Source organism: Sorex araneus, chromosome 3 (genome assembly GCF_027595985.1).
Source record: "Sorex araneus isolate mSorAra2 chromosome 3, mSorAra2.pri, whole genome shotgun sequence".
NCBI lineage: Eukaryota > Metazoa > Chordata > Mammalia > Eulipotyphla > Soricidae > Sorex > Sorex araneus.
In genome coordinates this window covers 76,739,363-76,753,258 of record NC_073304.1, presented here as the reverse complement: position 1 = coordinate 76,753,258, position 13,896 = coordinate 76,739,363, and the positions used below count along the sequence as shown (strand labels likewise).

The 13,896-nt window shown below is 42.4% G+C and overlaps 1 long non-coding RNA gene across 1 annotated transcript; it reads left to right on the top strand.

Moving 5' to 3' along the window:
- LOC129403401 (uncharacterized) lies at positions 1 to 2,846 on the top strand. Its single transcript, XR_008629190.1, has 2 exons — positions 1 to 210; positions 2,478 to 2,846. It is a non-coding gene; the product is annotated as an uncharacterized LOC129403401 (long non-coding RNA).
- The last annotated feature ends 11,050 nt before the right edge of the window (positions 2,847 to 13,896 follow it).

Genomic DNA, 13,896 nt, shown 5'->3' with positions numbered 1-13,896 from the left:
TTGGAGTCAAAATGTTTGCTCTATGTCTGAACTGGGAAAATTATATTTATATCCAACTGAGTTGACTTTATCCTGTGCCTTTTAGGTAAACAACCCCGCTGAATTTGCTTAAGTGATGTCTGCTGTCGGTTCCTGTCATTAATCTGCACCTGGCAGGAGCCTTTCTGATAGAGTGGCCACTCAGATAATATTTGCTTGAAAACCAGCCTGGTATTACATTTATGTTTGTCCATTATTTCCCATTTGTTTTCAATTTTATACTTTTGATGATCAGATGTATTGTCTATAGAAATGCTAGGACGTGTATATACATATGCATATATATATACATATATACGTATACATACATATATAAAAACTAGGACTGGAGAGATAGTATAGGATGTAAGGAGCTTATCTTGGATATAGCCAAACCCAGTACAAATTCTTGGTACCCTGAGCATAGCCAGAGGTCGGTCACTCCGTAGCACAAAGCCAGAAATAACCTTTAAACACTGCTAGGTATGGATCAAAATTTTTTTTAAAAATTCACAAAACCCTAAAATGATCAGTTCGCAGTTTTGTCTGCTAGAGACCTTGAAGAAACTGGAAACTTTTTAATGTCCCGAACAAAGCACTTGTCAATTTTGTTCTAAATTGCCTAGCATTGAAAACGTTGTAAATATGTATAAAATATAGGTATTCATTTACTCAGTAAATATTCTAGGGCTTGAGGAGCCAGAGAAGGAAAAGATAGTGAGTGTTCTGGCCTTCATGGAATTTATATTACATTGAGAAAGCCACAGTACAAGTGAATGGTAATATTTTTTAAAATAAAGTAATGTGATAAGTATTAAGAAAATAATTACCAGAGCTGGAAAGATAGTAGAGGGGATAAGGTGCTTATCTTGAATGTGGCTGACCCCAATTTGGTCCCCAGTACCTCATATGGTTCCCCAACACCACCAGGGGTCTATTCTGAGCACAGAGACAGGAATATCCCTTAAACATTGTTGCCTGTGGTCAAACCACCCCACCCCCCACCAACCCGCCACATACAATAGCCCCTTAGTGTTCCACACATCCCTCCATGTACACGCTGGTCCCCTTCTCTCCAAAGTTTGAATTATATTTTAAGCATAAAAGAGGTTACTAAAAGGATTTTAAAAACTGATTTACTCTTCCTTCCTTCTTCCTTTTTGTTAGTACCAGGGATTGAATCCAGGCTTAAGTGATTTACTTAAAAAACAATTCCCCCTCTCTCCCTTCCATCCCACTCAAAAATCCTTGCTTGTTGAGTTAAAAAATAGTTTATTTATTTATTTATTTATTTTTATTTTTTTTATTGAATCGCCATGTGGAAAGTTACAAAGCTTTCAGGTTTAAGTCTCAGTTATACAATGCTTGAGCACCCATCCCTTCACCAGTGTACATATTCCACCACCAAGAATCACAGTATACCTCCCCCCCAACCCCCCACATCCCCAGCCCCCCACCCTGCCTGTGTAACTGATAAATTTCACTTTACTTTCACTTAAATTTTTTTTTAAAGAAATCAACCTTTCAGGGCAAAAAATGGGAATAGAAAGATAAGCTACAAAATCACTGTGGTGGACCAGGTTTAAAATTTTTGTTTTGGGTCAGTGGTGATGATAGAGACAAAAGCAGAGATCCAATTCTAGAGACATTTTCAAGGTAGCACACAGCACTTGCTGTATATTGTGTAGAAATTTTGACATCTATGAAATCATTCCAAGATTGAAGCTAGTGATCTAATCCACAGAAATTACATTGCCTATTTATTTGAACAAGACTTTGGCCAAAGACCAAAAGCAATCTAAGGAACCATCAAGGAATCAATTGTTTGAGAAACTGTCACTCAGATAAGTCAATTGACAAGTCTGATTAGAATTTAGAGGTTAGAATCAGTTACCTTTTTTTTTTTTTTTTGGTGGGGGGAGTGTCTCCAAAATGGTGCTCAGCAGGCCCACCTGGGGATTCAGGTGACCTGAGTTTCCATGCATGCTCTTGAGTTCGGGGTGCTTGGGATTGAACTGGGGTTGATCTCATACTAGGCAAGCTTCTTAGACCCTGTACTACCTTTCTTTCTTTCTTTCTTTCTTTCTTTCTTTCTTTCTTTCTTTCTTTCTTTCTTTCTTTCTTTCTTTCTTTCTTTCTTTCTTTCTTTCTTTCTTTCTTTCTTTCTCTCTCTCTCTCTCTCTCTCTCTCTCTCTTCTTTCTTTCTTTCCTTCTTTCTTTCTTTCTTTCTTTTTCTTTCTTTTTTTTTTTTTTTTTTGCTTTTTTGGGTCATACCTGGCAATGCACAGGAGTTATTCCTGGCTTTTCACTCAGGAATTACTCCTGGCTGTTCTCAGGCGACCATATGGGATGCTGGGAATCGAACCCGGGTCGGCTGCATGCAAGGCAAATGCCCTATCCGCTGTGCTGTTGCTCTAACCCCTTGTACTATCTTTCTGGCACCTTTTTGTCTTTTCTAGAGAATCTGTCACCAATTTTTGGACAAAATGGCGACCGGGACAAAATGATGACCGGCTGATGAGACAGCAACATTTCTGGAACCAGAGAGCACTGTGTCCCCAGCACGGAAGACAGGACTGATGGCCCACCTGGCCCCAGGAGGCCACCAAGCTGCATCCCATGCTTCCTGACCATCGACACCCCCTACCGATAACGGGAGCCAGACCAAGCGCACCGGTTCCACTAGTGCTGGTTCCCTTTTTCCAGCCCAAGACAACTTAAAATAATCCTACCTAGTTTTACCAGTGGGCGGCTTTACCCCAGCCTCACCTGATTTTCGTAGAGTCCACCCAGGAGTGCACCCCAATAAACTTCTCCAGTTTCCTTCACTTTATTCATTCATCTATGACCCTCTGTCTGCGCTGAGCAGGGTTCCCAAATCTATCAATTTTGTGTAACCAAGGATCACAAGTTGATGGTTTCGATGGTAGAAAAAGAGGAGGACCAGTTAAGTGATTACTTTTCTCTTTACTCATTTAACTGGTCTTCCACTTTTTTTTACATCAAAACCACCAACTTACTCTCTTTACAGTGTGTTTTGTCTTTCTCTTACCCAAATTGCAATTTAAGCATGTTTTGCCTTTTCACTGCAGTTCTGAATTTTTAGGTTAACTATTGAAAAAAAGTAAATAAGAGGAAGCAAGCACAATTCACAAGTTTTCAACAAGCTATGTTAAGTGACTGGGGGGTCACAATTTACTGAGGTGAGATCCTTGAGAAGGGGGCACCAGTTTGACAGGTAATCAATAATTTGTTTTTATTGTAAATTTTGTTAAAATTGTGACTAAGTCACTTGTCTTTCATGCAACAGACCCTGATTAAATCTCTGGCACTGCTTATAGTCCCCCGTGTAAGGCCAGGAGTGATTCCTGAGCACAGAGCCAAATACGATCCCTAAACAAAAATAAACTGTCATTGTCACTGTCACTATCATCCCATTGCTCACAAAAACAAACAAAATTTATTAATTAAAAACATTGGAAAAGCCTATACCTCCAGGTGGGCATGTAAAGTATGCAGTTGGATAAATGAATTTGATTTTTTGGTTTTGTTTTATTTTTGATCAGTGTTCAAGAGTTACTCCTGTCTCTCTTCTCAGGACTCACTCCTGGGGGTGCTCTGGGGACTGTATGGGATGCTGGAGATTGAATCCCAATCAGTCATGTGCAAGGCGAGCACCCTACCTGCTGTACTATCTTTCTAGCCCCTGAATCTGGATTTGTTTATGTTTGGGGCCACACCCAGTGGTGCTCAGGGCTTACTCCTGTCTCTGTGATCGATGCATGCCTGACACGTACTCTATCCATTGTAACTATTGCCCCGACCCTGAATCTGAAATTTTAAAAAGGATATTTTAGTTAGATATACAAATCAGAACGCTATTTGGGTATCCCAAAGAGGAATCGAAAGAGCTATGCTAGGAGTATCAAGTGAGAGAAGGAACCCGAAGTTCCAACCTCCATCAACGGTCAAGAATCAGGGATGCTGTCTCATTTGCCAAGGCGTCAAAAATCAGATGGGCCAGACACGTAATACGATTCAGAGATGACCACTGGACTAGAGCTGTTACAGATTGGATTCCACGGGACATCAAAAGACGGAGTGGCCGCCCACCAGCGAGATGGCCGGGCTTCTTCCTCAAAACCCTGAATGAACGGTTTGAGGCTCTTCCTATTCTTGGAGCGAGCAGGCATCATTGGGCTACACTAGCACGTGACAGGGATGAATGGAGACGTTACTGGCTCCCGCTCAAGCAAATCGAAGATCAGCGGGATGACAAGTGATGACAAGTGATAACAAGTGACAAGTGAAGTGATACAAATCAGGAAGTTATTGGAATACTGAAGACATTAAAACAAATGATCTAGACAATATCATCTAGGGATAAAAGCCAGGAGAAGGAAACACATCTTTTTGAGGGAAGTGAAGCAAGTGATTATGGTTACTGCTGACCTTGACAGGCACTTGCAGCTGGGCAATAAGGATTGGGGTGCACTCCAAAATGAGTGAGAGGGCCAGTAATGAGAGACAGTACAGAGGTGAAGGGGCTTATCTTGCATGCAGCATGAGACCAACCTGGGTTTGGTCCCCAGTAGCCAGGAGCGACACTGCAGGGTGTGGCCCTCATGTTTCCTCATCCCCTTCTCCCAAAAAGAATGAGAGATGAGGAAATAGAGAAAGTATGTACAATGATTTGGAGAAATTTTGCTACAAGGGAATGGTAGCAGGAGCAAGGCTACAGTCAGGGGAATGCACATTTTGGGGAACGTGAGACAAACGGTAATGGAAAGAATCCACTTGGGTCTTCGCTATGATGCGAGGGAGAAACATGATTTGAACTATAGTCTGGGAGTTAAGTGGGACTTGCAATCAGTTATTGGTATTGTACCCCACTGACTTGCTCTTAATATCATTACAAGTATTGAGCCATTAGGGGCCCTTGATAATGAAAGGAGTCTATATTGGGAGCTCGACTTAGACTCGATAGATATCCAGAAGGCAGTAACAGGGCAAAAAGCAATGTAGCACTATAGCACTATTGTCCCATTGTTCATGGATTTGCTCGAGTAGGCACCAGTAACGTCTCCATTGTGAGACTTGCTGTTACTGCTTTTGTCATATTGAATACACCACAGGTAGCTTGCCAGACTCTACTGTGCAGGCGGGATACTCTTGGTAGCTTCCCGGGCTCTCCGAGAGGGATGGAGGAATCAAACCCACCCGGGTTGACCGAGTGCAAGGCAAATGCCCTACCCGCTGTGCTATCACTCCAGGCCACAGGGCATATAAATAGCTGGAAAAAAAAAACACCCACAAGGTAGTCTTTGTAATGACTCTAACGTATTCTTCAGAGGTATTAGGAAGGGCACAACTATTCCTCCTTAAAGCCTCCATGGTTAATTCAGACAGCAAGCCTGATGTTTAGAATGTAAGACAACAACAACACAGCTTCTTCTTTGTTTTAAATTACATGGTAGAGTTCTTCATTTTAACATAAATGTAATAAAATGAAGTAAAAAAGAAGAACCTTAGTTGCTAAACTCTTGCTAAGATGCTCCTGACTTTGGGACACGTGTAGATAATATGGACAGGCTTTGGGAACTGGAGGGAAGAAACTAATTATAAGGTTGTGGAAGAATGATTAGGACAGAGGGAAAATGTAGCTTTTCTGTTGAAGCATTTTACTAAAAAGAGCACAACTGGACTATTGTTTTTATAAATAGGCCGATTCTCTTAGAGAAATCGTAATCATTCCAAAAGAAACACTGTCATTCCAAAAGAAACACTGAGGCTGTTCCCATAGTGCAGCCGAGTTTTACAAGCCTCCGTATAGAGAAGGACCCGGTCTACCATGGGAGGGAAGATGATGCTCCTTGTGTAATTAGATCTTTAACGGAAATAACCACAACATGTAACAAACAGGGCTTTACAGTTTACAAAAGATTTTACATCCCCGGTTCTCTTTTCATATTGATATTTATAAAAGCTGCTGAATAGTGTTAAATAACAAAATCCAATGGATGTAAATTTAAAGATCTGATTGGCTTTATTAAGAAGTCATGGGGCTGGAGCGATAGCACAGCGGGTAGGGCGTTTGCCTTGCATGCAGCTGACCCGGGTTCTAATCCCAGCATCCTATATGGTCCCTGAGCACCGCCAGGGGTGATTCCTGAGTGCAGAGCCAGGAGTACCCCTGTGCATCGCTGGGTGTGACCCCCCCCAAAAAAAAAGAAGTCATGAGTTGGTCAGCATCCCATCACAGCCTTCAAGACAGCAAAGAAACGTCTGGGCCAGTACTTTGATTTAGGACTTTTGTCTTTGAAACTTTGAATCTACAAAGTTGATGCAGGTGGGTAACATGTGGAAGCTTATCACATATGTAGGCTGAAGATGAAAGGTATGAATGGAGATAAGCCTGTGGCACACTAGAGATAAAAAGGTCTAGTAGTGCAGAACCGTCTTATAGCACTTAAGAAAGGTGGTCGATGTAGAAGAATCAAATGTACTCCATGAAACTTTTGAGAGTTAGGACTAGAACATGGAAGCATTAAATATAAAGAAGAGTTACACAAAATAAAATAAATTGTTGAAGGTTGGAGAGATAGTACAGGGGTTAAGTTGCTTGCCTTGCATGCAGCCAACCCAGGTAAATCTTCAGTTTCGCATGTGTGGTCCCCTGAATACCTCCTGAGAGGAGAGATAGAAGAAGCCTCAAGCACCCCCAGGTGTGCATTCCCAAACCAACAGCAACTATAATCCAAAGGGAATTTTTGAGTTATACATTCTTGAATGGTTAACATAGGAACTTGATTAATATTTGACAAAACTGTAGAAGGGGGTGAGGAACTACAGATAAATATCTTTGAACTGACAACCTCTAAAATTCTATTCAAGGGGCTGGAGCAATAGCACAGTGGATAGGGCGTTTGCCTTGCATGCTGCCAACCCGGGTTTGATTCCCAGCATCCCATATGGTCCCCTGAGTACCTCCAGGAGTAATTCCTGAGTGCAGAGCCAGGAGTGCATTGCCTGTGTGACCCAAAAATCAAAATAAATAAATAAATAAATAAATAAATAAATAAATAAATTCTATTCCAACCAAATCCCCCCAAACATGACTAGCTTGCAAAAACCAGAATAATAAAAGGATGCTTCTTTTACATGAGAATCAGGGAGGATGGGAAGCTAAGTTGTAGGTTCATGTTGTAATAATAATGTTGGTCCTACTGGTTCTGTAACAGATGCTGGTTCTTGCTTGACCAATGGCAGAATGGGAGTTGAAGACTTGGGAGGTTAGGTTAGCGAAAGGAAGGAGCTGAGACTGATCACGGATCAAAGTGGGAGTAATTCATCGCTTCATCAGTCTTTCGAGGATCAGCTCCTCCAACACACCTGGAGAGAGCTATCGAGAGATCGTAGGTGGAGGCAGGGAGTGAGAGCCGCAATCGGGAGCAGCAAACACAAACCAGTCTTTTGAGGAAAAGATGCATTATGGGTGGAAACCTGACAAAGGTGCAGTCAGACAGAAATCATTTATTCCGGGACAGCAGTTTTGATGGCGTATGATTTGTGTGGGCAGGAGTTTATGATGATGTTTGTGGGCAAAAGGATTATGAGGCTGGTGACACGCATGAAAGCTTTCGGTGAGAAAGGTGCTTTGAAGGGGGTTCACTTGGCTGGAACAGGGTTGGGAGGGGTGTTTGGTGCAGTCAGAGAAGATAGAAGGACTACAGACAAAAATCTCAGTAATTACAATACAAATACATGTAGAACAATTGGACAATGTAAATAAACCAACAGAAAGAACATAATGTCACTTTATCCTTTTGGTCAAGATAGACATTGTTACCAATTTGATATATTTACCTTGGATCTGATGCATTTTAAAGATATTGTAGGGGCTGGAGCCATAGTTCAGCAGGTAGGAAGTTTGCCTTTAGGGTTCGACTCCAGCATGCCATATGGCCACCAGGAGTAATTTCTGAGTGCAAATCCAGGAGTAACCCCTGTGCATTGGTGGGGTGTGACCCAAAAAGCAAAGTCCCTATTTTACCACCAATTTTTGACTTTTATTTATTTATTTATTTTTGCTTTTTGGGTCACACCTGGCGATGCACAGGGGTTATTCCTGACTCTGCACTCAGGGATTACTCCTGGCGGTGCTCAGGAGACCATATGGGGTGCTAGGAATTGAACCCGGGTCGGCTGCATACAAGGCAAATGCCCTACCCACTGTGCTATTGCTCCAGCCCCTTGACTTTTATTTTTATTTGTTTAATTTTTTTAGGTTTCTGGATCACACTGGTGTTGCTCAAGGGTTACTCCTAGCTCTGTGCTCAGAATTTACTCCTGGTGAGCTTGAGGGAACATATGGGGTGCCAAGTCAACAACACCAAAATCAAGTGACCCAAATGTTAACAATCAAACTTAGAAAGGTGTCTATTGAGAAGGCAGACTGGTGATGGTGGTGGTGGTGGTGGTAAAAGGTGTTAAGGGGTGGTAAGGGATGGGGTAAGAGGTGGGGTGGAAGTGAGCAGATGTGAGAGATGGGAACATTGGTAGAGGGAGGTTACACAGTTGGTGGGCTGCAATGTCCAAAACTCATCTAAATAAATTTGTAAATCACAGTGCTTTAATAAAAAAAGGGGGGAAATAGAGACATTTTTTTAAAAAAGCTATTCTAAATAAAGAAAATGATTTCTTCCAGTAGAATTTAAGTTTTTAAAAACAACTACACTTTGAAGAGCATTTAAACAATCTTCATATTTAATTCATGAACTTCTTTGGATTTTATGACCAAATAATTTGATATGCAAAACAACTTAATGTTTTTTCCTCTCACTCAAGATGCCTTTTTGCAACTAATAAAAATAACCACTCTCAAAAACTAATTTTAAATCTTACAGAAAGGTGGAAAGAACCTAATGAACCGTAGTCTACCCTTTTATCAGTTCATCAGTTGTTAACATTATACACACACACAGAGCCATTTGAAAGTTGTTACAATGTCAGTCTGCTTTTAAACACACAAAGTAAGCATCTCCAAATACAGGGACATTCTCTTAAATAACAGCAATACTATTATCTCACCTAATATCACTATTTTTCTAGAAAGGTTTGCATATGCTGTATTACAGAGTCCCAATGTTTTCCTTTTCCTTTTCCTATTTCTCCAGCTTTCATTTCTGTTGGGAGAAAAGCCCCTTTTGATCTGCTTTGAAGTGTAACACTAATCCCTGGGCTCAGGCCCGGGGAGGGGTTGGGGTGGGAGAAAAGCCCCTTTTGGTCTGCTTTGAAGTGAAGCCTGTTGCAATGTATATCACAGCTCAATGCTACTAGGGGACAGGACGTATCTGGTGATGTGTGGGTGACAGAAATGTACCCCTATCTATAGAACTGTGACGAAACAGTGCAATCCTATCTATAGATCTGTAATGGGAAAAAGACATGCTTGCTCTGGCAACCCTGTGTACATGGCCAGTTGCTCTTTCCCACCACCCTCCTCAACCTATATAAAGCCTTGCTGTCTCTCAATAAAGTGGAACTGCTTGACGGGACCCCCGCCGTTCCCATGTGCTCATTTCTCCGTTGAGGGGGCAGTGGCATAGGGTATGCTCTTTTCCCAGGCCCCTCTCTTTACAGGAAGAGGTCCTGTAAAGAGGCCCTGAGCCGCTTTACAGGACCTTTACCGGCCGCTTTACCAGCCACTTGCTGGACAAGGGAATGCACCAAACAGAGGCCAGAAGAAGGAGACCCCAACATCTGGCTCCCAACCACATTTCTGAAGGTCGAACTTCAATCCCTAGCCCCACCAGTTAGACTGTATCCTGGAGGCTGGGGTGTGGGTGTTGCGAGGGGTTGACAAAGAAGCTCTCTCTGGGAGCCTGGGAACTTGGAGGCCTGACTGAAGCACAGAGCAGAAAAGTTGAGGCATCTTTCCTTGCCCTGAGCCTGCCAAGCTCTTTTTGGCAAGTTTTTCTTTCTATGAATACAAATGGGGAAATTAAATCATGGTGTTGTAGATATATTTGGCAATGTAAATAGCAACTTCCCCGCCCCCTCAAAACTGAACAATTTTGGGATCGGGCCCCTCACCAAGCATATTTAGGCTCAGGGGCTATTCTTGGTTCTGTGCTTAGGGGTGACCCCTGGCGGTGCTTAAGGCACCATATGTGGTGCTGGGGGGTTCAAACCAAGTGGGGGGCTGAAGAGGAGGACATAGCCACATGCAAGTGCCTTGCCTCCAGCACTATCTCTCTGGCCCTGGAAGAATGGATTTAGGGGCCAGAGCGATAGTACAACATTGAGTACCTTGCACGCAGCTCACCCAGGTTCTATCCTCAACATCCTATATGGTCCCCTGTGCACCATCAGGAGTGATCCCTGAGTATAAAGCCAGGAGTAATCTTCTGAGCAACACCAGGTGTGACCCCAAAAGCAAATAAATAAATAAATAAATAAAAGGAAAGGAAAGGAATAGATTTAATACCATATGGATATTAAATCACATTGGCTCAACATGTGGTCAGTAGTAGACACCATTTGTAAAATCGAACCACCTACAGGCCTATGGAGTAAAATGTTGGTGGGGGTGTGTGGTTGTGCACTAAGAGCCCAGAGGTTCCAGCTTTGGGGGCCAAAGTGCACACTTAGGAACAGACAGCTTTAGCATCCTTGTGACTAAAGTTTAATCAAACTGTACTCTGCCTCTCACTTAAGTTTGATTTATGCGAATAATTATTTTAGTTTTACAAGCTGCCTTTAATCCTATTGTGGAAGAAGGTAGAACATGAAAGAATCCAAACCACTCAGCAATACTAAACTCAGTTAAAATCAATATGATACAGTAGCAGCAATGCTACAATATTTTAGAAGGTGATTGGGAGTTTGGAGAGTATAAAGGGAAATTCAAAAATTTGGGATTTTCTTTCTTATAAACCTGTCCTGCTCAGGTAAGACATTGCTTTAGTCTGGAATGTTTCCCAGCTTCATACCGGCCCCAGTGAACCTCCACAGCATACTCCTCATCACCAGGCGTGATCTGGAAAACAATAGGCATTGTATTTTAGGCCACGCCTGTGTGTGCTGAGGGTTACTTCCATCTCTCAGCTCAGGAGTTGCTCCTGAAGGTTCACAGGGAATTCTGTAGTGCTTGGGACCAAATCTGGGTCTTTGGATGCACTCAGCCCGCTAAACTCTCTGTCCAGACTAAAGCAAACAAATCTTGATGATTGTCCTCCTCCCAGTTGGGTGATGGAGAGAATGTGTAGGGCACTTTATTTCATGCTGCACAAATTTTCAATGTAGCTCTTGTTTAAAGTGTTATTCTGGAGGCAGTTGGTATGAGTCAGTCCTGTGAGACCGGAAAACTCCATATGCACCAGACCAAATCAAATGTGAACCTGGGAGTTGAGGACAGAATCCCATGTGGCCTGAGTCATTAGCTGCCTCCTTTTCCTGAATGACAAGTTTGCTGGGTGGCCACCAACATAATCTGTCTGGATGCCTTTGTAAGAAAGACTTGTAATTTAAAAAATGTAGCTTATAGGGAGCAACAAGAACTGGGAATAATAAAGGTGTGAGAACTAAATAACAGCAGCCATGTTGCTAAACAACTTAGCTGATACATTTTCTTCTGACTTAAGGGACTTTTTGCCTGTAGAATTTTGTGATCACTCTTCTATTTCTTCGGAATTTTGTTTTGTTTTGTTTGGGGGCCACAACAGGCGGTGCTCAGGGCTTACACCTGGCAGGCTTGGGAGAACATAGGGGATGTTGGGGATAGAACCTGGGTCAGCTAAGTGCAAGGCAAGCACCCTACCTCTGTACTATCTCTCTGTTTTGTTTTTGAAACACACCCCACAGTCTTCAGGGTTCACTCCTGACTCTGTGCACCAGGTTGCCAGGCCCAAACACCAGCAGCTCAGACCTGTACCACGAGGTTGAGCCGTACTAGGAGTGGGCTAGACCCCCACCATACACACTCCAGTAATACTTAATAAAATAACATTAAAATTAGAGTTAGATTTTCTGAAATTAATCTAGGACCTATGGTAAAATTAACATAAAGTATACAAGGTTATTGGGCTAATGCATGCCATCTTTATTTTTGCAACCCAATAGTAAAAGCCAACCATGGCCTCCCCCTACCCAACCCCATCCCCATCCCCCCCCCCCCCGTTGTTGGGTCCCACTCACCAATGCTCAGGACTTCCTCCTGTCTCTGTGTTTGGGGTGGCAGAGATTTAACATGTGGCGTCAAGGACATGTTACCCCAGTTTGGCCACATGCAAGGGAAGTACCTTATTTGTTATACTATCTCTTCCACCTCCTGACCACAATCTTAAGAAACTTTTGTCCTTTTAGGAAGTAAAATAAGTTAACTTGGGGCCAGAGCAATAGTACAGCGAGTAGCGTGTTTGCCTTGCACGTGGCTGACCTGGGTTCAATCCCCAGCATCCCATATGGTTCTCCGAGCACTGCCAGGAGTAATTTCTGAGTGCAGAGCCAGGAATAACTCCTGGGCATCACTGGGTGTGACCCAAAAAGCAAAAAAAAAAAAGTTAAATTCTGGTTTTACATTAGGATTGATAGTAAAGCTTAATTCTAGTATCTGTTTAATAATTCATTATGATCTATCCAACTGAACCACACAAAAAGTTTCTTTCCATAAAATTACTTTCTCACAAACTTTTTAAACTTTTCTTTTATGATCACATTCTGTCTTACAGTTTTTTTTCTTTCCACCTCACAAAGAACCAGTTTTACTCTAAGTTTATTCATCCCAGTCCCACTAGGAGTGATCCCTGAGGGCAGAACCAAGAACCAACTAATCCCTGGGTATAGATGTGGGCCAAAACCCAAATACCAACTAACCAAACAAACAAGAAAACCCCAAAGAAAATAGTCTGGAGGTCATAGTGTTGTAAAAGGTGTTGGCTTAATCAAGCACACCGAGATCATCTATCTATAGTAGGAGAACAAGGTGGTCTTTATTATACCAGTTGGTCAGACTGCTGATCTAGTTTATCATGCATCTGACACCTTTGACAGAGCTCAGGGGTCCAAGAGCCTGTTTTTCTAGGGCATTACTGCAAACTCATCATTACTTTGCTTCATGCTCAAGCAATGTGGGGACTCACACACATCATGGCACCTTATCAGCATGGTCACAGGAAGGTTTCTAAAATTAGCATTGTCTTAGCTTGAAAAGGGGAAGTTTATCTAAAGTGTAGACTGAGTGGGCATCACATCTCTAAATTGCTCCACCCACTAGCAACATTAAGAGTAGATGTTATAAATCAATTATAAAATCAAAGATGCATGTCACAAATTTACATAACACCACTTAAACTTTTTTGAAACCTCAAGACTGAACCAGTAAGGACAAACAATTCTGGCAGGGCCTCTTCCAACTCAGACAGAGGGACAGAGACAACCAAAGTGAAAAAACAGAAATGCTGGTGTGTGGGTTGGGGCCAACAGGGTGATCTTTGATCCTGGGAATGGTACTATCTCATCAGTTGGCCATTTGGTCCAAAGTAAACCTTACAAACTTCTACCTGGGAAACAAGACAGAATACCACCTCCAGATGGAAAGAGAAGGAAGAATTGAGTTGGAAGTCTTTCACAATACAAAAGATCTATGAGGTGGATATGAAAACTCCAAGTGCTTAAAACTACAGGCCATTCAGTTACATGAAGGCACATATTTCTTCTATCTGGCTATAACCAGAAAGACCAACTGATGTCGGTGGGTCCCACAAGTGGCTAATGTGAAGCGGGGAGGAGAAAGACGGACACTTTCTTGCAATCCGCCTCTGCCACCTGAGATCCAAGGCTGTCGGGTTCTTGCCTTGCCTCGCAGGAAGAATTTCA